Source organism: Octopus bimaculoides, chromosome Z (genome assembly GCF_046866305.1).
Source record: "Octopus bimaculoides isolate indiv1 chromosome Z, ASM4686630v1, whole genome shotgun sequence".
NCBI classification, from domain to species: domain Eukaryota; kingdom Metazoa; phylum Mollusca; class Cephalopoda; order Octopoda; family Octopodidae; genus Octopus; species Octopus bimaculoides.
The window spans coordinates 46,853,160-46,879,046 of NC_142944.1; the positions used below are offsets into that span (position 1 = coordinate 46,853,160).

Below are 25,887 nucleotides of genomic sequence, written 5' to 3' on the forward strand. Positions count from 1 at the left end.
TTAAGCTATGGGGAAGTAAACAAACTCACACCGGTGGTAAATCAGTAATGAGAGCCATACTTACACCCGAACACAGCACACACACACACATAACGGGTTTCTTTCAGTTTCTGTCTACCAAATCCACTCACAAGATTTTGGTTGGTCCGTTGTTATAGTAGAAGAAATTAGCCGGATGTGCTGCGCTGTGGGGCTGAATCTAGAACCATGTAGATGCAAAGCCAACTTTTTGCCACTCAGACAAGCGTACATGTATATATGTTCTTTCTCAAGTATCTATCTGGGTCCAAATGCTGCGTAGATTTAGTATTCCTCACTGTGTGACGCGCAATATGTAGTCTAAGCTTGTCCTCGGAAACTGGTCCTCTGCTCGTTAAGTGATGAACCATGTTCTGGAAACTACCCGAACCTCCGTTTTGTAGCAAAACCGTTTCAACTAAAACCTTCGAAAGTCGAGTCTGTTCCCACTGATCTAGAGGGGCATATCTCGCAAAAAAATTACCCGAAGTCCCCAATAGCGGAACAAGTGGATGGAAAACCTTTGATGTCAATAGATGAACTGGCAGACGAAGGCAATGCCAGGCGGACTGGCTATAAAGGTATAGTTTTAAAAATATCTGGGTTGATGGCAGTCCATTACAAGTTGATTTTGCGTGTCACATTTCACATGTATCGCAGAAGATGTCTTCGAGACCACAGTCTAAGGATCACTTCCTGGTAAGTCGGGATTCAACCTAAATTAAGACCACTGCACTGGCATTTCTTCACCGATGAAAGGAAAACTGAAAAACGAGGAGGAATCGATATTGTTTTATTGATTTCAGTCAGTTGCTTGAGGCAAGATGGGGCACGTAGTTAAAAAATTGCACAGCAATACAACAAAGGAACCCACGAAGAAAAAACACGCACAATACTTGGACATTTTCATCCCTCATAAGTTATTAACCAAAAATCACCACAATTTCGCACCATTATCGTTAAAATTGTTCAGTTTGGTGGCGTCAACTGCAAAACACTGCTGGAATAAGTGAGCTGACATAAGAGACGGTAATATAAACAAATGATAAACGACTACAGAATAAGGATAAAACATAATGGAAAGTGACACAGGTGGGTGTTATACAGTATATGTACTTTAAATCAAAATTTATTAATTCTATATATATATTGGGTTGGTGCATAATTATTGCGGCTTTTTTTCAACAAATTTTATTTAACAAAAACAATAGCAATATGTAACAAAAAACATCTTTAATTGACGGTCTGCCAAGCAAATAGGAAGCAGTAATTGAAGTGGATGGTGAATATGCTCCAGAATAATCATTTAGAGATGTTTTTGTTACATGTTGTTATTGTTTTTGTTGAATAAAATTTGTTGAGAAAAAGCCGCAATAACTATGCACCAACCCAATTCATATATATATATATATATATATATATATATATATATATATATATATATATATATATATAAATATATATATGGGAGAATATACAAATACTAACAACAGACGAGGACAGGTGGTGTAAATAACAAAAGTATATATTAGTATGACGCTCGGATAGAGAGAGAGAGAGAGAGAGAGAGAGAGAGAGAGAGAGAGAATGTACGTGTTTAGTTCTTAGATGCAATCATTATTTTACGGTTACATCTCAATTAGAAATAATAATAATTAGAAATAATAATAATTAGAAATAATAATAATTAGAAATAATGAGGGAATTGTAGAATTTCACTTTTCTCTTCGTTGTCTCCTTGACTTTGCCAACGTTCAGCTCGGACAAACTTGATGAAACAGTCGAATTCTGCTACTAACCATATAAGACTTCCAGCAGTAGCAACCCTCTTCGACTAGGGTTTTACCACAGTTTGCAGCAGCTTTACATAGCCGCCTGAATTTAGCCTCAGGCCCTGTTCAAAAGTGTGGGATACCATTACGTCACCGTCACTGGAGAAGCGCAGAAAGATCATCACAGTTTAGATGAACTTGGGTCTCATGATACGTGAGACATTACATGGATTGTAGGAAAAGCTACATGTTGTTCTGGATGTTGTATCCTTTCAAAAGGTTTTTTTTTTGTTCTTTTTTTTTTAAGCTGAGAAGAAACAGATTATCCCTTTCTGAACAGTATATCTCAGCTTGTTCGAAGCTTCTTTGCTTTCGTCAAGTGATTCTTGGCTGTCACAATTTTTTTCTTGTACGAGGGGTAGCGAAGCTCTTCATTCAGAGTTAGCTTCATAGTAAGCGACTCCAACACACATCTCGCTCCCCAAAGCCCGGATTTCCTTGCTCGGATCTTTCATCACTTTTTCCCGCAAATGTTAGATTTATTTCGGCGTGAGGGCGCTGTCAGAGTGTCTGGTGCATCCTTCCTTCCCTGTTGGCTACGACTGCTTAGTGTTCTTTTCTATATCACGTCTTACAGCCTTTACGGTGTTCACAACATTGTACAACAGTGATGATGACGCCATTTTGATACCCGTCGCTAATCATCTTGATACAGGTTACTCGTTTCCCAATATTCTGATGGCTTCTAACTCTTTAAATCAGCAAACTTTTTAGGAGTGGCTATGTGATAAGTAGCTTGCTTACCAACCACATGGTTCCGGGTTCAGTCCCACTGCGTGGCACCTTGGGCAAGTGTCTTCTACTACAGCCTCGGGCCCACCAAAGCCTTGTGAGTGGATTTGGTAGACGGAAACTGAAAGAAGCCCATCGTATATATGTATATATATATATGTACGTGTGTGTGTATATGTTTGTGTCTGTTTGTTCCCCCCCACACACAACATCGCTTGACAACCGATGCTGGTATGTTTAGGTCCCTGTAACTTAGCAGTTCGGCAAAAGAGACCGATAGAATAAGTACTAGGCTTACAAAGAATAAGTCTTGGGGTCGATTTGCTCGACTAAAGGCGGTGCTCCAGCATGGCCGCAGTCAAATGACTGAAACAAGTAAAAGAGTAAAGCCTTTGACTGTTTCCCAATACATCAAGCAGTTCCTGAAATAGAAAAGGTAACATGAAAAAAAAGAAAAGCCGTCAAATTTAGTCCGAACACCTTGTATATGTTTGCACGGATATACCTATATATATATATAAAAACAAATAGTAAATGAGTATATGCATATATACGTACAGGTATGTGCGTACCGACATCCACCTGTATGTATAGGTGCATATCTGGGTACAGGACATTGCAAATAAAACGTAGACGAGAAAACACACAAGCCACATAGAGAACATTCTACTTCATCAGCTACCCCCGTTTCAACACCGGCGTTTCGAAGTGTGTGTGTATATATATATATATATATATATATATATATATATATATATATATACACACACATATCAAAGTACATGTAAGGATATAAACCTCGGAGGGATAAAAAATATCCAAGATTAGACTGGTAGAATACCTGACAATTTAAGCACATACATATATATTATTAATATTATAAAAGCCAAGAGAGAAGATGGAGATAAGATTAATAGAAGTTTATTAATGCATTGACAAGATCAGACCTACAATTGTTTCAATTCATCTACTACAAGTGAGAATGTCTTCGGGGAAGGACGTACAAAGAAATTTATATTTAAAACATAATGAAAACATTAAAAAGGAGGAATACAAAGCACCATTAAAGTTTAAAATATATACATTAATAAAAAAGAAAATAGATGCAGTCATAAAAAAAATAAGGGTGTAGCATCATTCGAAAGCAAAAAGCGATCCAAAGCGCATTGTGACTAACGATGTATAATCACATTTGATACTCTGATCGATCACGTGTGTGTGTGTGTTGAACCGTTAATCCATACGCATTTTTTTCTGTTTCCACTTTTTTTTTTGTTCTCCAATTTTTTCCCTCTCAACTCTTTCGTGCGTAAGCACGAAACGCCAAAGACTTTTCTATTCTTCCCGAGCATCGAACTTAATACACCTGCTGGTTGTTCCTTCAGGGAAGCCTTTTCTTTCTGTCCCGTTATTAGACTATTTTCCTTAGTCACTGCACGGTGATCGCCATAAGCTTTAAGCTTATATAAAAATACCATTATTATTATTATTTACAAGATTGTAAATCACAGGATTGTAAATCACAGCGCCGTAATAAAAAAAACCATTCGCACCGTAAGCATTATATATATATATATATATATATATATATAGAGAGAGAGAGAGAGAGAGAATGTACTGCTCTAATTACGTTCAATGTACGTAGTAGCTTATATGTGGTTTCCTTCCTTGCTAGACATAACAGCTAAATGTTCGTAAAGGGGAACAAAAAAAAAAGAAAAGAAAAGAAGCAAAGCGAATATTGAACATTTAATGTTATTTATGGGTCCGTTTACGGGTCCTGATAACTAATCTGGACAGAACTATCAACTACAGCATTGACTGCAGTGGCAATGCCTAAAGTCACTCACATCATCACCAACGAGGAACGGATTTAAGTAATTTCAACAACAACAACAGCCTCTAGAAGACAATAACAAAAAGCCACCAACATGAAGAACAACAATAGCACTACCACCACCAACAACAACACTACTACTACTAATAATAATAATAATAATAATAATAATGGTTTCAAATTTTGCCACAAGGATAGCAATTTTGAGGGGAGGGGATGAGTCGATTATATCGATTCCAGTGCATAGCTTGTACTTATTTTATCGACTCCGTAAGGATGAAAGGCGAAATCGACCTCGGCGGAGTTTGAAAAAAATAATAATAATAATAATAATAATAATAATAATAATAATAATAATAATAATAATAATAATAATAATAATAATAATGATGATGATGATGATGATGATGATGATGATGATGATGATGATGATGATGATGATGATGATGATGATGATGATGATGATGATAATCCCACCACCACCACAACAACAAACTAGTACTACTACCACCAACACACACCCACCTCCACCCCTTCTACTTGTACAACTAACACATTACTCATAAATGTTCTCACGGTTTCTTTTTTTTTTCTTTTTTTGTCCGAGACCCACTGAAGGCGTGTAATCATTCTATGTCACTCACACACAGACACACGCATGCACACAGTGTATCTCGTATCATTAAAAAAAAACCCCCCACACACACACACACGCAAGCGCGCGTGCGCAGCGCCCCCCCCTCCCCGCTGATATTCGCGCGCGCGCGCGAACTGACTCTCACGCATATTAAGTCACACACGCTCGCGCCCGCGCACTTGCAGCTATTCTCAGTCCTCTGACACGCCCACTAAAAAGCACGCTGACACTTGTTGCACTCGCTTTCAAGCACACACACACACACACACACGCTTACATATACACATGCATACATATAAACACAAGCACAGAAACGTACGCACACGTGCGCGCGCGCAGACACATAAATACACTAACTTTTTCACTTGCACAATACACACGCATACACGCAGATTCCCTCAGCCGTTTTCCCCTTTTCTAAGTTTATCTGTTTATCTCTCTCTGTCTCTCTCTCACACACGCGCGCACACATACACACACACACACACACACACACACATTCATAGATTTACACATGTACACATACACACACTGACACGCTGTTACTCACATGTACTCAGTCGCTTTCTCCCCCCACCTCTGTCTTTTCTTCTTCCTTCCCTCCTCTCCTCCTCTCTCTCTCTCTCTCTCACACACACACACACACATACTCGTACACACATACACTCACACACCGCACATAGACGCACCCTCCTCTATTTATCTATCTCTTTCTCCCTCTCCCTCACACACGCTCACACATGTACACAACCATACACGCAGCCGCGCATACCGACTCTTTTCACTCGCTCTACACACACGCACATATTCTCTCTGTCCCTCCCTCTCTCTTTCACTCACACACACACACACACGCAAACACAAACACACACACACAAGTACTACATGTAACGACTACACAGGTCTGTGGGAAAGCGTGATATTGTAATGTTGAATGCGTTATTCGAGTGTAATAAGCTTCGTGACATTATTGGATGCTGTTGTTACTTGGCCTTAGGTCATCCCCCAACACTGTTTCACCCAAGGTTGTTATTACCACGGTAAACGTTGCTCGCTTTTTCTGGATACCATTGGATGAAAACGAAGTGAGGTCACAGGTTAGATACTATTCTTTACGGCTGAACCGTCATGAACTTATTGAAGTATTATTCACACGACGATGAAAGTGAGGCAGGAAGGAGACAGACTTATGGCATCCGGCATTCCGCTCCTCTCTCCCTCTCCCCCCCCCCCCCTTCCTGTAGTAAAAGCTTCTTAAATTCCGGAATGGCAGGTGGGCAATAACGGCTCAACTCTGAACATGTGCCTGTTAAGTCGCAGGCGAAAATTTAAGGGAAGAATTACTTTAGATCCTATCTTTGGTTGAAATGGAAGTCTTGAGAATTAATTAATTGGTGTTGCCTGAATGACTTTTCTTGACCTTTCTCTTGCTATACAATGTATACATTTCACATTCATTGACTCAAGGTGGACTTTTCCCTTTTATTCTTTTAATTTGTTTCAGTCATTTGACTGCGGCCATGCTGGAGCACCGCCTTCAGTCGAACAAATCAACCCCAGGGCTTATTCGCTTTAAGCCAAGTACTTATGCTACCGGTTCCGTTTGCCGAACCGCTAGGTTACGGGGACATAAACACACCAGCATTGGTTGTCAAGCGATGGTAGGGGGACAAACATACACACACACACACTCACTCATATATATATATATATATATATATATATATATATATATATATATATATATATATATATATATATATATATATATATATAAATATATTTATAAATATAATTAAGGGATCAGCAAATATTTGCTTCACCATATACCGAAGTTCAGAAATAGCAGCTAAAAAAGCTGAGAATCCCAGCTGAACTTCGGTATATGGTGAAGCAAATATTTGCTGATCCCTTAATTATATTTATAAATATATATGAGCTTTTAAATAAGTTCTCCACCAATAATGGTGCTTTCATACCGATGGGCTTGGTAAAAATTATTAATTGTTAATTAATTTATTAATTAATAAATTGATAATCCTTTACCCTTTTAATTTGTAATAATTATATATAAATATATATAACTTATGAGTATATGCATATATACATACATGTATGTACATACCTTCATCTACATGTATATATAGATGCATATCTGGGTACATGACGTTGCAAAAAAAAACATGGACAAAATGATAAACAAGGTACAACAAACACACAGGTTACATAGAGAACATATCCTTCATCAGCTGCCACCATATACGACGTGCTTCTTTCAGTTTCCGTCTATCAAATTCACTCTCAAGGCTTTTGTCGGCTCGAGGCTATCGTAGAAGACACTTCTCCAATGTACCACGCAGTGTGACTGAACCCAGAACCGTGTGATTGGTAAGCAAGCTACTTACCATACAGCCGGCTATCTCCTGCCGTATAATACACATATTTTACATCATTTATTGACCCATGGTGGCCTTGAGCATAGAGGGTCTATTTAATTAACTTACCCCCTCCCCCCCACAAAAATTTCAGACCTTGTAACTATAATAGAAGGGGTTAATAGTGTTATTGTTGTTTTTGATGCTCTGCGATGCAAACGATCACTTTTGCAGAGGGCTTTATATAAAATAGTTTTCCAGTTTCCAATAATCCCCATGACCACCACTAAAAAAAAAAAAGGGAAAGGTTTGAAAATGTCTACCGTCATTATCTTGAATAGAGGAAATGTTTGTCTTTAGACATATTTCAACTTTTTTTTTTTTTGCAAAATTTGTAATATTTTCACGCGTTGCAAAATGTTCTTTTGCATCTCTTGAGTTCCTATTGTATAGAAACCGGAAGTATGGAAGAATATGGCGTTCAAACTTGGGAGTTGTTTTGGTGCGTGTGGTCATCACCACGATAATGGTGTCGGACACCCACCACGGAAATCATGTTGGTTTGGTCGATACCGTTCTAAAGGAATATGAGGAGATAACAGGAGGAAAGATTAACCTGGATAAGCAAAGTGGCCGATACCGTTCTCGGGAATGTGAGGAAGTGGCGGGAGGAAAGATTAGTGTGGATAAGTTAGAAATTTGCAGCTCCGTATCTAGAGAGACAAGCCCGTACCATCGGGTACTTGACCGACGAAGTTAAGTTGCTTGGCGTTAAATTGTGATCAATGGAGTCAGTTACACCCAGAAATGGATCGAGAGCAAGTTGTTGTACTCCTTTCTAGACTTGCACCAGATCGTTATACCGCTTCCCCAATTCATCTGTGTAGACTGATGTCTCTGTTCTTTTACTTCGATCTTTATGAGCAGTCTGTTCATTTGTTGCCAACACCCCTTACACAGAAGATTCGGCATGCCGTTGTTGATGATGCGTATTCTTCCACGGGGGGGTTCGATATTTCCTGGACGTTGAAAAAATGTAGGAGTCAGACATGTTTTTTTTTCCCCATCTTCAAGCTACATAGCTGAAGTCCTGAGTCAAATGAAGACGAATACTACGCGCCTGCTATGTATGGTGACTGCTGCAAGTCGCCCATTTACCTCTTTTAGTTTGGCAATGCACTCGGCAGGATTTCCATGTCAACATTCTATACAAGACTCAAACATCTCTATCATGAGCACTAGGACTCAAAAGGCCGGAGGTTAACCCGCTTTCCATAGAGTATAAGTGACTGGATTGCAACACTTCCTATTGGACGGGTCACTAGTCCGCTGTAGTCCAAGCTGTTGTTGGATCTCCTTTACAACTGAGTGGACGGGGCAATGTGAAACAGTGTTTTTTTTTTTCTCCGTGAACACAACACCACGTCCCGCCCGGAAATCAAAACCATGATCGTAACACGGTGAGTACAACAGCAAGCATAACAATTAGTTCTTTAGTGCACAGCCTGTAGGTGCACCCCCACCCTCACCTCTGGTAGGGCAGGATATATGCTACCAAGAACCAGTTATTTAACACACAAATTGAGTGAAGGATGTTTTATAAACACAGTAAATGCTGGATATTCCGCAACAATTAGGTTGGTGGCAACCTTTATTACAATGAGATACGCTAGACTGCGATTGCTATTCGGCTCCACATTGTAGAATTAGGCAATATATTCTCATAATAATAATGCGCTAAATGATCTGCATTATCTTGTATCCGAATAACCTACGTATCTGTACTTCCAACGTGTATCCGTCTGTCTTGTCTGTCAGTATATACACCCCAGTCATGCTTGTTGGAAAATACCAATGCCTTTATCAGACACTATGGCACCTGGCAACGGATCAACCAAATGCTCCAACTTACTTGGATACCGACCATTCTCAGGTCTGCAAGGCCCAGAGCAACGATGTTTGATACGAGTGATATTACAATTCCAATGCAAACACAATATTGATGCTGTATAACAAGGGATTGAGCACATCTGAAAACAAGGCCGGGTTTTATTGTATTACATAATGCTTTTGGGTGATTTTGCTATTGTATTTGTGGAAATGTACAAATACACACACACACACATTCGGTAGTCTTCCAGAGATGTTGTTATGCATGTTTTGTGATATCGAAAGGTTGCTGGTCGCTGTAGTGTGTGTGTGTGTGTGTGTATAAAGTTAACAAAAACGTATAGTAAATGAACAGACGAACTGAAAACAGACATAGAAGGTCCCCAACTCCTCATCAGTTATCGGCCATTGAATCAAACGCAATTTCACACACACACATACACATGTACATATATACATATATGATTGTGCCTTGTGTATATCTACACGTGCGACTATGCATCTGTGCGTGTGTGTGTCCGTCCTTGCATATAGATCTGTGTTTATATGCGCGCACATATATGAATGTGTATGTGTGTTTGCGCGCGTGCAAGCGGAGGGTGGGCGCGTGTCCGATGACCTGCCATTATCTTTGTTTTGAAACTGTTTATGAATATGCCAGCTGCCAAATCGGAAATACTGTGATCCACATACCATATAAAATGTCAGGAGGGACCATCATCTCAGTTTTCGTATTTTGATGTATGCCACCAATTACTTTTGCTATTATTGTTCTTGTCTGTTGCTCTTGCGTTTATCAGGGATGCTACGTTGTCTCGGGGTTACTTTATTCTCCGCTTCACCGCGTGTATATATGTGTGTGTGTGTGTGTCATTGCGTGTAAGTATGAGTATGTGTGATTCAACTGGAATGTGTACAAGGGTAGGGAAGCCATAAAAGCCTTCCCCTCTTTATACTGTCATTTCCCTCTCACACAATCCTGCTATCTCGTACGCTATCATCTTCTATTCAGCTATACCAAGTGGCACGTAGCTTGAATAATGGGTTATATGAGGAAATATACATATCTTCTATTTATATTTTTTACTGATAATACCAAAGAAGTGTGTTGATTGCATGTAAATTCGCTTACGTAATAACGACAGTCGGATTACAGAAATACGTGTGTGTGTTATAATACAAAACTTAAAAAACACCTCTTAGGTTTTTCAGTGTTTATTGTTAATGTATACTACTGTACGGCAGCAAAACCGTTAGTACGCTGGACAAAATGCTTACCAGTATTTCGTTCGTCTTTATGTTTTGAGTTCCAATTCCTCCGAGGTCAATTTTGCCTTTCATCATTTCGGAGCCGATAAAATAAGTACCATTCGAATTCTGGGGTCGATGTAATTGATTTCCCCAGTCACTTAAAATTTTCTGGCGTTATGCCAAAATTTGAAGCCATTATTACTGTATATTACTCTGTGTGTGTATGTATGTTGTATATGTATGTGTGTGTGTTGTATGTATATATATATATATATATATATATATATATATATATATATATATATATATACACACACACACACACATACACACATATATATACACGTATCTGTGTAATATGTGTGTGCGTGTATATATATATATATATATGAGTGTTGTGTATGTATATATATTGTGTGTGTAACAAACAAGCACAGATATGCCTGCGTGATTAAGATCATTTTGCAATTATGTGGTTTTAAGTTCAGTCCCATTACGGAGCACTTTGATCTTCTACTAGGTTTCGGGCCGATAACTGACTTCTGAGTAAATTTGATTGCCTCTACCCACCCTACCTATCAATACAATAGTGACATGAACCAGTTGCTAATCTAGCGGTGATTGTCTGAATTAATTAATTATGCAACCCTCTCTAAAAAGCAAAGAGGGCAATGGTGATACACATTGCAAAATTTATTGACAAAATTTTTTTTTTTTTTTAAATTAGATATGGTATGCATTGAGAAGTAATTATGATCTTTCGAAGTATGAAGACAATTGAAGGCATGTTTCAATGTTAATGGATCTCATCAGTGATGCGTACTGTATGCGTGCCTGTGGCCTAAAACATGTGGAGAAATATTTAGAATTTTTTTAGGCATAATTTATCAATGGCCACATGTTTTGCCCTTTATGAGGCCTCTTAGCTTGTATTTTTATATATAATAGGTTTCTATTATGCAGAGAGGTTGTCTACAAATATGACCATTGGTTGTCTATGCACATACGTAGACGCACATATAGATATGTATCTATATGCATATATACATACGCAAACATACCTACACGTACATATATTTACATGTACATATATACTCCTATATATTTATACATGCATATAATGTATGTATGTATAAATATATATATATATATATATATATATATATATATATATATATATATATATATATATATATATATAGGAGAATTCACGAAAAAAACATAAGAAGAAGACAGGTGGTGTAAACAACAAATGGATGTATTAGTATAACGCTCGAGAATAGAGAAAGTCTTTGACGTTTCGAGCTACGCTCTTCAACAGAAAGGAACACAGAAGGAAACAAGGAGAGAAAAAAAATATATGTGTAGTAGTCAGCGATCTAGTCACGCACACGTGTGCATGCTTTTGTATGGGGGTGTATTATGGATGTGCGTTTATATATACATATATATTATGTATACACATACATGTATTAATGTGTGTATATTACATGTATATGTGTACACATATATAAATATATATATGTGTATATATGTATGCATATATATATATATATATATATATATATATATATATATATATATGTATGTGTGTGTGTATGTACACACACATACCTTTATATATTACTAGCAGAAATACCCGGCGTTGCCCGGGTTAAAGAGAATAATGAAATCTAAAAACGCCGTCTAGACTACGCATCATCTTTATATATAGAGATGTATATACACACACGCACCCAAACACACGTATATATATGTATATCAATATAAATATATGAAAGTCAATGAAGTTTCGTAAAAGAAGGTGATCATGTACATACTTTCTTGCTGTTGTGATTATAACACCTCATTGTAAACTATGTTCCTTGTTTTCCCTTGTGGAGCATATACAAAAAGGTTTTTTGTTGCTGCCCACTCTTGAGCAGCCAACATACAGTTGTCCATGTGAGAAGCAGGGCTCATCCAAGAGAAGACCAGCTACAGACAGTGTTTGACCCTGATATTTGTTTATGGACATGGCAAAAGTCACACGAAGGCGGAATTGTAGTCTTCTGAATGTAAAAGGAATGTCTGCTCCTGATGGAGTAAGAGGAATTCTTGGAATAAAGACGTCATCCCCTTTTGCACATTCAGAAAGAATGGTAGCCTCGATGACTTGTGACATCATTTTCTAAATAATGCTCATCTGTTATGTTCGGGTTAAAATTTCATCAACATCAAAAATATATGAATTTTCATGGGAGTTATGGCCGTTATGCAAAGAATATAATTTCCAAATTTCATAAAGATCCATTCAGTACTTTTGACGTAGTTTTGGATAAGAAAACAAATGACTAATGTGTGTGTTTGTGTGCATGTGTATGTGTGTGTGATGGGTGTATATATGTATAGATATCTGTATGCATGTATATATGTATATATGTGTACATATTACATGTACATCTATATATATATATACATATACGTGTACATCTATATGTATACATATACATCTCTCTCTCTCTCTGTTTCTCTCTCTCTCTGTTTCTCTCTCTCTCTTTCTCTCTCTCTCTCTTTCTTTCTCTCTCTCTCTCGTTCTCTCTCTCTCTTTCTCTCTCTCTCTTTCTCTGTCTCTTTCTCTCTTTCTCTCTCTCTCTCTCTCTGAAAGTATCTGTCATTACAGTATCGAAATGGTGTACATATACGTGTATATGTATACATATACATCTCTCTCTCTCTCTCTCTCTCTCTCTTTCTGTCTGTCTCTCTCTCTCTCTCTCTCTCTCTCTCTCTCTCTTTCTGTCTCTCTCTTTCTCTCTTTCTCTCTCTGTGAAAGTATCTGTCACTACAGTATCGAAATGTGATTGTTTCAGTTAGTGGAATAGTTTCATTTTTAAAGTGAAAGTATTTGACATGAGTGTTTTTGTTTCACTTTTGACACGTAATACTTAAATAGTGGAGGAGATATTATGTTGCCGTGTGCTCGAACTCTGCAAGAAGTTAATAATTTTTTTGACTAAAACACAACTGGAACCCTAGGTAAGGCATGTGTAAAATTTGAATGAAATTGGTTGCGTAGTTCTCGAGTTTTAGGGATTCACACAGACAGACAGACAGACAGACACACATTCTCATTTTTATATATATAGATGTGTGTGATATTAACATTAACTTGTCATTGAATATATATATATCTGCTCCATTAAAATAGGTCACATGTTCTACATATGAGCAAATATCAAGAAGTGATTCTTTTAAAACTTTCTATTTTAAATGCAACGTCACACACACACACACACACACACATGTATATATGTATATATATATATATATAGAGAGCGAGGTGGGGTGGGGGTGGGGCTGAAAAATAAACAAATAAAAAGCAAATCAACTTTTTCGTTGTAGGCGGTTTTCATCATCTGTGTACATCAACACTGTGACAAGACAAAACACATGAGACGATGAGTCACGTCTGTTGAATGTAAACATTGATTTTTACAATGCAGCTGCTTGCTTTTTCGCTAACTTTTTTTCCAACTGTTGCTCTTTCTTTCTTCCTTCCTTCCTTCCTTCCTTTCTTTCTCTCCATCTCTCTTTTTCTCATCTTTCTTTTCTCCGTCTTTCTTAGATTTATTTGCTTCTGTTTGTCTTCCTCTTTCCCGTTCTCTTTCTCCACTTTCTTCTTATAACACTCTCTGTCCCCTTCACTTGTGTGTGTGTGTATAAGTATACGCATATATGGCTCCCTCCCTCTCCTTCATTCTCTCTCTCCCCCTCTCTCTCTCTTTCTCTCTGTATATATATATATATATATATATATATATATATATATATATATATATATATATTGTTTTACTTGTTTCAGTCATTTGACTGCGGCCATGCTGGAGCACCGCCTTTAGTCGAGCAAATCGACCCCAGGACTTATTCTTTGGAAGCCTAGTACTTATTCTATCGGTCTATTTTGCCGAACCGCTAGGTTACGGGGACGCAAACACACCACCATCGGTTGTCAAGCGATGCATATATATATGGTTATATGATTTTATATATCTTTAGATTTTACTACTTTCAGTCATCTGACTGCAGCCATGCTGGGGCACTGCCTTGAAAAATTTTAGTCAATCGAATCGACCCCAGTACTGTTATATTTTAAGTCTGGTATTTATTCTATCACTATCTTTTGCTGAACCGCTAAGTTACGGGGGACGTAAACACACCAACACCTGTTGTCAAGAGGTAGTCGGGATGGGGATGAGGGTGGGGACTACAAACGCACGCACAAAGGCACACTTACCAAATCTACGACCCTTAAGGCTTTGGTCAAAGACATAGAAGAACACACTTGTCCATGGTACCTTGAAGTGGGACTGAACCTGACCGCATGTAGACGGGAAGCAAATTTCTTACCATAGAGCCACACAAACGCCTAAAAATAATAAACATCCACAATCGATTTTCTAAACTTATTGGATTCTCATCAGAGGTGATCGCATCAAATTTTAAATGGCTTGGTCAGTGAAGGAACGGCAGTATCCGTTAGCCTCTTTTCGGTACCTGAAAGACAATAGGTAGAGAAAAAAGCGAAAGCTATCTTCAGATCGAAGACGTATTCTGGATGTTTGCACCAGACTGGTCTTTGCTAAAGGCATCTAAGCTTTAACATGTTTGGCTTGTTAAAATAGGAAGTCTTTATTTATTTTTCTTCTTTCTTTTCTCTTATTTTATTCCTTCCTTCCTTCCTTTATTTTTCTGTCTTCCTCTTCTTATCTCCATTACTTTCTGTATTTCCTCCTATTTCTTTATGAAGTGTTTCATCTTACATTTGCGCGTATAAATATACATATGTATATATTATATGTACGCGCACATATGTATATGTGCACGTGTACACACACACATACACACACACATACATACACACACGTACGGACGTATATCCAAATACATTGTAACAAACAATGGGGCAATGTACTCAATACGCAGAGTAGAGTATCGTTGTATTTATTCAGCTGAATCGTATGCCGTTATGTTTACATGTTCATTCAGACCAAAAACAGAACATACAGTAGTCCAAGCTGTCATCTGACGAATACAAACATACATACATGCATGCATACATACATACATACATACATACATACGTACATGCATGCATACATATGTACATACATACATACATAAATGTGTGTGCATTTCTGTCTGTCTGTCTGTATGTATATGTATGTACGTATGCATGTATGTATGTATGCATGTATGTATGTATACATGTACGTATGTATGTATGTATGAATGAATGCCTGTATATATATATATGTGTGTATGCATGTGTGTGCATGTATATATGTACGCCTGTATGTATATATGTGTGTATGTATATGTATGTATGCATGAATGTCTATGTATGTATGTATACATGTATGTGTATGTATGTGTGTGCATGTATATATGTACGCCTGTATGTATATATGTGTGTATGTATGTGTGCATGAATGTCTATGTATGTATGTATACATGTATGTGTATGTATGTATGTATGAATGCCTGTATGTATATATGTGTGTACGTATGTGTGTGCATGTATATATGTACGCCTGTATGTATATGTGTATGTGTATGCATGTATGTCTATGTATGTATGTATGCACGTATACAAGGGGGTACTCAAAAGTAACCTGAAATATTCTCTGTAGGACAAACCCGTTGTAGTTCAGGTTTCCGTCACTAGAAGCCACTTGATGCGACCCTCAGGCATCAGTCTCCCGACCAGCGTCGTCTTTCAGGTCGTACTACCATATTGAGTGTCTTTGTTTTATAGTGCTTCTCCACTCTTCGTCGATTTTTGCGATAGCTGAAACGAAAGAACAAGTATACATAAAAATATATATTCATTTATACATGCGCACATGTATTACATGCATTTTCGTCTCTTACCTATTTCATGTGGAAAGTTACGCAATATTTGAGGTTGATTACAATGGAGTGGCATTTCATCAGACTTGCAGTCAGAAGATGGAAAAGTGTGGTGCTACGTATACACATATACTACATACAAATCATAGATATATATCACGTGATCGACCAGTCTATGGGATGTTGTTACACATCGATAATCACAATGCGCTTTGCATCAGTTTAGCTTTCGCATGATGCAACCTCGCCTATATTATGGACCTAAATTCTGTCTTACTGAGACCCTTCCTCTGGTAAACTCGCATCAGTGAGATAGAAATCAAATAAATTCAATCGTAGGTAAGAGATATATATGTAGATATCTAATATATATATATATATATATATATATATATATATATATGTGTGTGTGTGTGTGTGTGTATGTATATATATATATATATATATATATATAGGGAGAATTCACGGAAAAAGCAACAGGCGAAGACAGGTGGTGTAGACAACAAATACATGTATTTGTATAACGCTCGGGAATAGAGAAAGTCTTTAACGTTTCGAGCCTACGCTCTTCAGCAGAAAGGAACACAGAAAGAAACAAGGAGAGAATATATATGTGTGTGTGTGTGTGCGGACATATTGCTTTAAAACATGTAGTTAAGTAGGAGTTACCATTCCTGTTATAGGGGTAAATAAATTCTAATTTATTGAAGTTGAACCCAAAATACCTGGATGCTTCGCAAGGATATAGGTTGTGTTGGTCAGCAACATGTCATGTGGTTACAGCGGATGAAAAAAAGTATCTCGCTGAGATGGGGGACTGACTGGAACATTGCTCAGAGGGTTACCCGGGATAACCCAAGCAGCTATCGAAAAATGGTGGACGCAGCCTCGCAATACAAAGGGGTATTGATCTCTTACCACCTACCAAATCTGATTTGAACACCCAATGAAGCGGGGGCGAAAAAAGAACGATAATCATAAGATGAATTAGCAAAAAGAATAATTCTTAAGAAAAGCAATTGGTGACATCAAAATGCAAATGAACAGAAATAATTAAATGTAGTCTCTGTAGCGCAGCGGATAGCGCGCTGGACTTCTAATCCAGAGGCCGTGGGTTCAAATCCCACCAGGGATGGGATTTTTTTTTTTTTTTTTTTGTCGGCGCAGGCGTGGCTGTGTGTTAAGAAGCTTGCTTCCCAGCCACACAGTTCCGGGTTCAGATCCACAGCATGGTACCTTGGCCAAGTGTCTCTTACTACAGCCTCGGGCCGACCAAAGCTTTGAGTGGATTGGTAGACGGAAACTGACAGAAGCTCATCGTATATATATATATATATATATATATATATATATACTCATGTATGTGTGTGTCTTTGTTTTTGTTCCACCCCATCACCGCTTGACAACTGGTGTTGGTGTGTTTACGTCCTCGTAACTTAGCGGTTTGGCAAAAGAAGCCGATAGAAAAGGTACTTGACCTAAAAAAATCCTGAGGTCAATGTGTTCAATTAAAACCCTTCAAGGCGGTGCTCCAGCATGGCCGTTGTCAGATCACTGAAACAAATTCAAAACATAAAAGAATAATGCTTTTTAGATAGTGAGGAAATTTTATGTTTAACTAATATATGTATGTGTTTGTGTGTATGTCAAGGCGCATGAAGCGGTGGTCAAAGCGTTGGGTTTACAATGGTGAGATTGTGAGTTCGATTCCTGGCCCGGGTTCTGTGCTGTGTTCTTCAGCAAGACACTTTATTTCACATTGTTCCAGTTCACTCAGCTGTAGAAATGAGTGGTGATGTCACTGGCGCCAAGCCATATCCGCCTTTGCCTTTTCCCTTAGATAACACCAGTGGCGTGGAGAGGGAGGGCTGGTATGCATGGGTGACTGTTGGTCTTCCATAAACAATCTTGTCCGGTCTTGTGCCTCTGTGCGGAGCTTTCAAGGTACAATCTCATGGTCATTCATGACCGAAGAGGTCTTTACTGTTTGTGCGCGTGTATATATATATTTATATAGATACAAATGTATAGATATATAGATATACATACGTGTGTGTGTATACACACACACAAACATGTTCGTATATATGTCTGTGGGTGTATGTTAGTGTATGTTTTTTATATATACATACACAGGTGTATATCTATCTATCTATACATACATACATACATAAACACATGTATGTATGTATCTATCTATCTATATATATATATATATATATATATATATATATATGCATGCTCATAACCTCATAATGTACATTTCAAAGTTCCTCTACAGTTATCGGCTATCACATGCTGTCATACAGCAGGAACTCTCCTTTTCTTGGATATACATCTGGAAATTCGTTACTATCCACAGAATTTATACTAAATAATCTTAATACAAGAACAAGGAATAAGCAGTTTTTAATTCAAATCACTACAATTGTTTCTCTGCTCTAATACCAGCTGGCAACTTTTGAGTGTTTCACATATTATATACATTATTGCATTAATATGATCCCACAATAGTTGTGTGCCTGCACGTCTTCAGGTGAGCAGGTTCAAGAGCACTGCTCCCGAATCTATTCACCTGAAGACGTGGAGACACTCGTGGTTATTAGTATATTGTTTTAACTCTATATTTTAATTAGTCATTTATATGTGTATATATATATATATATATATATATATATATATATATATATATATATATATATGCTTCTAGCGATAACATTTGCACAGAGAATCGATTAGAGCAACAACAATCTAAATATCATCCTTATTAATAATAACATCCACAACAAACCCTACAGTATATTACAATTTTACTTGATTTCACTCACTGAACTGAGCTCATGCAAGTGTACCGGCTTCAAAGAAGCTATAATAAGATGTAGAATCGTTTGTAATTCTCTCATTTTATCGATTTCTATTTATCGAACAGTTTTTGAGGGCACTTAAAAAACGTCTCTTTACTTTCGATGAAATATATTAAAGGAATGAAATATGCATATAAATTCGATTTATATACTGGCTGTAACGTTGTTACGCTTTTTAAATCCAAATAATTTTCTTTATCTATCTATATTCATGTGTACGTGTGTGTGATGGGGTGTATTATACATACAAGTTTACGTGTATACATGCTTACAGTTGCGTTTTATTTCATCGATGAAAGTAAAAGTATTGACGTCGGTAAGGTTTTATCAGCAGGTAAAGCATCGGAAGAAATGCTTCGCAGCATTTAAGCATTTTTTCCGCTAGTCAACGTTCAGAAGAGCTTACGACATCTTTTGATTAGTTCTTGAGGTTTCAGCGTTGGGCAAAGCATCTCCCGAAGGTTTGTTTCACCTGTACACGTAATACTTGTATGTGAATACGCATATATGCATGTGTGCAAATATGTATGTGTAAATTGTTGTTAGCACTCCGTCGCTTATGACGTCGAGGGTTCCAGTTAATTCGATCAACGGAACAGTCTGCTCGTGAAATTAACGTGCAAGTGGCTGAGCACTCCACAGACACGTGTACCCTTAACGTAGTTCTCGGGGATATTCTGCGTGACACAGTGTGACAAGGCTGACCCTTTGAAATACAGGCACAACAGAAACAGGAAGTAAGAGTGAGAGAAAGTTGTGGTGAAAGAGTACAGTAGGGTTCGCCACCATCCTCTGCCGGAGCCTCTTGGAGCTTTAGGTGTTTTCGCTCAATAAACACTCACAACGCCCGGTCTGGGAATCGAAACCGCGATCCTATGACCGTGAGTCCACTGCCCTAACCACTGGGCCATTGCGCCTCCACATGTGTAAATTACATAGGCACAAACCAACAACAGAGGCAGTAACAACCGCTGGTGAATAAAAAAAGGTTGCTATTTATAAATACAGTTTTATTTATTTATCTATTTGTTGCTTAGAATATGTCACTTCGCACCTGAAATCTGGACAGGTTGTATGACAGTGGAACTTTCTGTTGCTCCAGACGCAATATAGCCGAATGATTCAGAAGTTCGATTCGTATCCACGGGGTCTCCATGTTCGATTCCACCACACGGCATTTTGAATAAATGCCATTTTCCATAGCCTCGAGTCCCCCATCATACCTTGTAAATGAAACATTGTACACGGAAGCTACTTAGAAGTCCGCCAGGTGGATTTCACCCTGGACCGTATTAGCAACTTTCTAGGCACCCCCGGGCAAATCATTTCACTGGGCTCTCTAGTATTTATTCATTGATAGCAAGCCACAACATACATAGATCATAATCGGGTCCCTAGACTCCTGACGGCCCTGGACAACTACCTACTGTGCCCATACCATATATCTGTGGAAATACTCCACCAGTTAGAGAGGTTTGTTCTAGGGCAGAACATTCAAGTAATCGAACAGCGTAATTTTCCTCGTCAAATGACGGTGATCCATTGTTTGTAAACTCGTTATTGGTGTGTCTTGATCAGTCTTTCAACAATTAATGGCTGTTATTGTTGATTAACCCCCTAGGTTGTTACTGACTGAGAGACCAGACCTCTGATCACATACCTGTTGACTGTTCCCGTTCTTTCTTGAGGACTACCAAAACGTTTATATATATATATATATATATATATATATATATATATATATCATTATTATGATTGACCGTTGACTGAACACTATTCAATTTTTTTTCTCCGTGTTTTTCTCCTTGTCTCCGTATTCTTTCTGTTGAAGAGCGTAGCTCGAAACGTCAAAGACTTTCCGTATTCCCGAGCGTCATACTAATATATCCTTTTGTTATTTACACCACCTGTCCTCGTCTGTTGTTATTATTTGTATATTCTCCCATATATATATATATATATATATATATATATATATATATATATATATATATATATATATATATATATATATATATATATATATATATATATATATATATATATATATATATATATATATATATATATATATATGTGTGTGTGTGTGTGTGTGTGTGTGTGGCTGTGTGATAAATAGCTTGCTTACCAACCACATGGTTCCGGGTTCATTCTCACTGCGTAGCACCTTGGGCAAGTGTCTTCTACTAAAGCCTCGGGCCGACCAAAGCCTTGTGAGTCGATTTGGTAGACGGAAACTGAAAGAAGCCCGTCGTATATATGTATATATATATGTGTGTGTGTGTGTGTGTTTGTCCCCCCCCCCCCCAACATCGCTTGTCAACCGATGCTGGTGTGTTTATGTCCCCGTAACTAAGCGGTTCGGCAAAAGAGACCGATAGAATAAGTACTAGGCTTACAAAGAATAAGTCCAGGGGTTGATTTGCTCGACTAAAGGCGGTGCTCCAGCATGGCCGCAGTCAGATGACTGAAACAAGTAAAAGCGTAAAGAGTTATATAAACAGTAGGATGGGATTTAAGAATAATTTGGTTTTTATATCTAACATGCAAATCATCCACAACTTTAAAACAAATTTCTCTAATTTCGCTTTAATTTAAGCATATTGAGTGACCACATTTTCATTGTTCTGATTCGATCCATGGTGTTTCAATTTATGACCATTCAGTATTTCTAAACAGAGTGTACTGAGGATTTGGTTATCGAATGCGTCCCATCTAGTTTAAGTCTGATCTGAGGAGAATATATTTGCTAATATTAACACGTCGGGGTATGTTAAGCACTAGGTCATCTTTGATGGACAAGATCTGTCATCAAATATATATATATATCACCTGTAATCTGCTGATCATTTCATGTAGCAGTATTTACGATTTCAAAATCCTGTTCGTCCACCACGTCCACTTATAACAACAGGACGCGATATGAGAGGAATTACAGCATTTAATTTTAATTATAAGTGACCATGTACGGGTTTCATCGATCGTACATCGGAGAAAAAGTGTATGTTCTTAGAATTAGCTGAGGAACCATAAACAAAAACTGTTTTAATTGCTATCATTTTTATTGAAACAATTGCGATTATTTTATGTCTTCAATCTTGCTGAAATGACGCCACGGTTTTGAAAGTAAGGTTTGTAAAGCTTTAAGTATTGTGTACGATCAAAATTCAGTACTGTGTACAGAGTCATGTTTTATCAGGAAATAAAAGTATCAATATACCTCCATCTGATAAATCACTAGATAAAACTAATAGCCAAATGGAGTAATAACAGAGGATCTGCAATTTTACATACACACACACACACACACACACACACACACACACACACACACACATGCATCCCCGCACGCGCGCATACGCTTGTGCCTTTTGTACATACATACTTTCTTTTTATTTTGTAATCGGTGGAAAGTTACAAGTGACTCAAGTGGCTTGAGTTTCGTGCATACTACTTATGCTGATAAGTGGTATTCTTAGACCATATGTGTAATCGCGCTGTGAACATACACTGCTCTCTCTCTCTCTCTCTCTCTCTCTCTCTCTCTCTCTCTCTCTCTCTCTCTCTCTCTCTCTCTCTCTCTCTCTCTCTCTCTTATATACATGTATTTACACCCCCGGACTATTTGAAGCGTTTCTATGCCACCAAGATAACCTGTGTCTTGACAGGCATGTACACGACTTAGCACTTTTCAATCACTTTCCGAAGCGCACATAGACACTTCAAGGTACAAGCTTCCTTCCCTACGCGACGACAACACGCACACACACACACACACACAAACACACACACACAAGTACTAAGACATACACAAACATACACATAAGCACACAATCATCCGCGCTTGGAAACACCAGCGTAAGGGTATATATGTGCGTATGTCTATATATATATATATATATATAGTGTATGTGTGTGTGTATATATATATGAATATATATATAGTGTCTACATATATACACACACACGTTAAAACGTGGGTAGCTGATGAAGTATAATGTTCTCTATGTGGCTCGTGTGTTCTCGTCTACGTTTGTTTGCAATGTCCTGTACCCAGATATGCACCTATACATACAGGTGGATGTCGGTATGCACATACCTGTACGTATATATGCATACACTCATTTACTATTTGTTTATATATATATATAAATTTTCTGCGTAACCAAGATGTTCTAGGATTAAATAATACTTCACACCAATATGAAATTATCTTCGGGTTTGGTTAACAACATGCAAAAGGAACTCGATTTACCGAAATCCTGCTGAAACTAATCATGTGTGTGTGTGTGTGTTTCTGTGTACGTGCGTGTCCCTATGTCGATTTTTATCAGTCATTACTCTTATAATCTTACAAATATGTATGACATGTCTCAACACATTACCATGCATCGCTGAAATTAAGTACTGACAAAGACTTACCTTGTATCTATATCTGTCTATCTATCCCTCAATTTCTCTTTCTCTCTCTCTCTCACACACACATTCTCTTTTGCTCTCTCTCCCTCCCTCCCTCTCTCTCTCTCTCTCTCACACACACACATACACTCTTTCTGTCTCTTTTCTGTAGCTCAACTATTCTTTCGCTTTTTCTCATGCTATTTGTATCTTTTTATCAACTTAACACGTCTCACACACACACACACGACTAATTTGAGATTACTCAATTGGCAGCATGATAGTTTGTGCGTGTGTGTGTACATACAGGCATATATACATATATATATATATATATATATATATATATATATATATATATATATATATATATATATATATATATATATATATATATATATATATATATATGTGTGTGTGTGTGTGTGTGTGTGTGTGTATACGTGGGGGTTGCTGAAAGTTCCTGGCTTTTAGGGTGTCGCAAAAGGGCCGGGCTGAAGGCGCAACCTTCCGAGTTCTTTCACAGGGTTTAGGAAAACTGAACGATTGTTGCAGTAAGTGCGTGAATCCGAGATGAGAATATGTTGAATAAAATCATAATTCACTGATCCTCGTGATCTTCCTGTATTTTCTTTTACCGAAAGTCAGGAACTTTTCAGCACACCCTCATAGACGTTGGCACTCCGTCGCTTACGACGTCGAGGGTTCCAGTTGGTCCGATCAACGGAACAGCCTGCTCGTGAAATTAACGTGCAAGTGGCTGAGCACTCCACAGACACGTCTACCCTTAACGTAGTTCTCGGGGATATTCAGTGTGACAAGGTTGGGCCTTTGAATTACAGGCACAACAGAAACAGGCAGTAAGAGTGAGAGAAAGTTGTGGTGAAAGAGTACAGCAGGGTTCGCCACCATCTCATGCCGGAGCCTCGAGGAGCTTTTAGGTGTTTTCGCTCAATAAACACTCACAACACTCGGTCTGGGAATCTAAACCGCGAGTCCGCTGCCCTAACCACTGGACCATTGCGCCTCCACACCCTCATAGATATACATGCAGAGACTTACTGAGAATTCTCAGTAAATCTCGGGGTTGGTGAGCTTGGTTTTCTTTTTAAAACGGGTGACGCTGAAGTGGTTTTCAGCTTAGCTATGCAGTATATTTAAAGCATTGTCATCAAGAAACCATTATCCCTCTTCATCTAGGCACTACGGCAAAAAAAAAAAAAAATTTGCCCACACCTTAATTTCCTATGCACGTCGCCGTTTGACAAAGCTTATAGCAGCATCGCTCCGACGTCTTAATGTATTGTTATTCCTCTCTGCCTGTCCTACGTGCGTAGCTTCAACAATAGATGTGAATTTCTTGGAACCCCATAATTCCTCAAGATGAACTGTGTCTTGACAGGCATGTACACGATTTAGCACTTTCAATCAGTTTCCGAACTACACAGGTTACGTCTGGGTATAATCCTCCCCACGCGACGACACCCGCGCGCTCGCACAGGCACAGGCGTTCACACGCATTCACAAACACCTGAGCATAGGAAAACCGAAGTAAAAATGATGACTGAGGCCACCCTAACCTCATTATTGTATGCTTTTGTGAAGTTCACAAGTTCTACATGTAGGGACCTGTTCTGCTCTGAATATTTCTCCTGGGGTTTTTCGTAAGAAGGAGACAATGTATACTGTGCTACAGCTTGGGTGGAAAGCAAAATGCTTCTCGTTATTATGTACTGAGTTGAGCAAAGAATCCATATATATATATATATATAAGGATTTACTTTTCGTAATGAGATAAAAGACCAAGGCTGTGTATAATATAGAACATTTATAAATAGGTCTTACAGCTGTTTCCAGGATATTTATTATATCCCTTCATCGGAGACGGTGTGAGAGGATGGTTAAGCAATAGTTAGTTTAGATAAGATAGGAAATAGAGAGTGAATATAGGGAATATTGTATTTGTAAATCCATCGTTTAGGCAGAATGGTATACATATAAGATTCTAATACCGTGTGAGAAAAATCCAATAGTCTTTAAGATTGGTCATTGCATTTGTAAAGGATTACTATTAAGATTCCAATACCCTATGAGTAAAATCCAACAGTCTTTCAAATTGGTCATTCCAAATACAGAGTTTATACACAGTGTTATTATACAC

At 37.9% G+C, this 25,887-nt stretch overlaps 1 protein-coding gene and 1 non-coding gene across 2 annotated transcripts in view; both read left to right on the forward strand.

Annotated features, from left to right (window-relative positions):
- LOC106870905 (uncharacterized) overlaps positions 1-25,887 on the forward strand; it is a 76,885-nt gene that overhangs the window by 6,892 nt on the left and 44,106 nt on the right. The window lies entirely within an intron of this gene.
- Positions 17,527-17,599, forward strand: Trnar-ucu (transfer RNA arginine (anticodon UCU)). The gene has a single exon. It is a non-coding gene; the product is annotated as a tRNA-Arg (tRNA).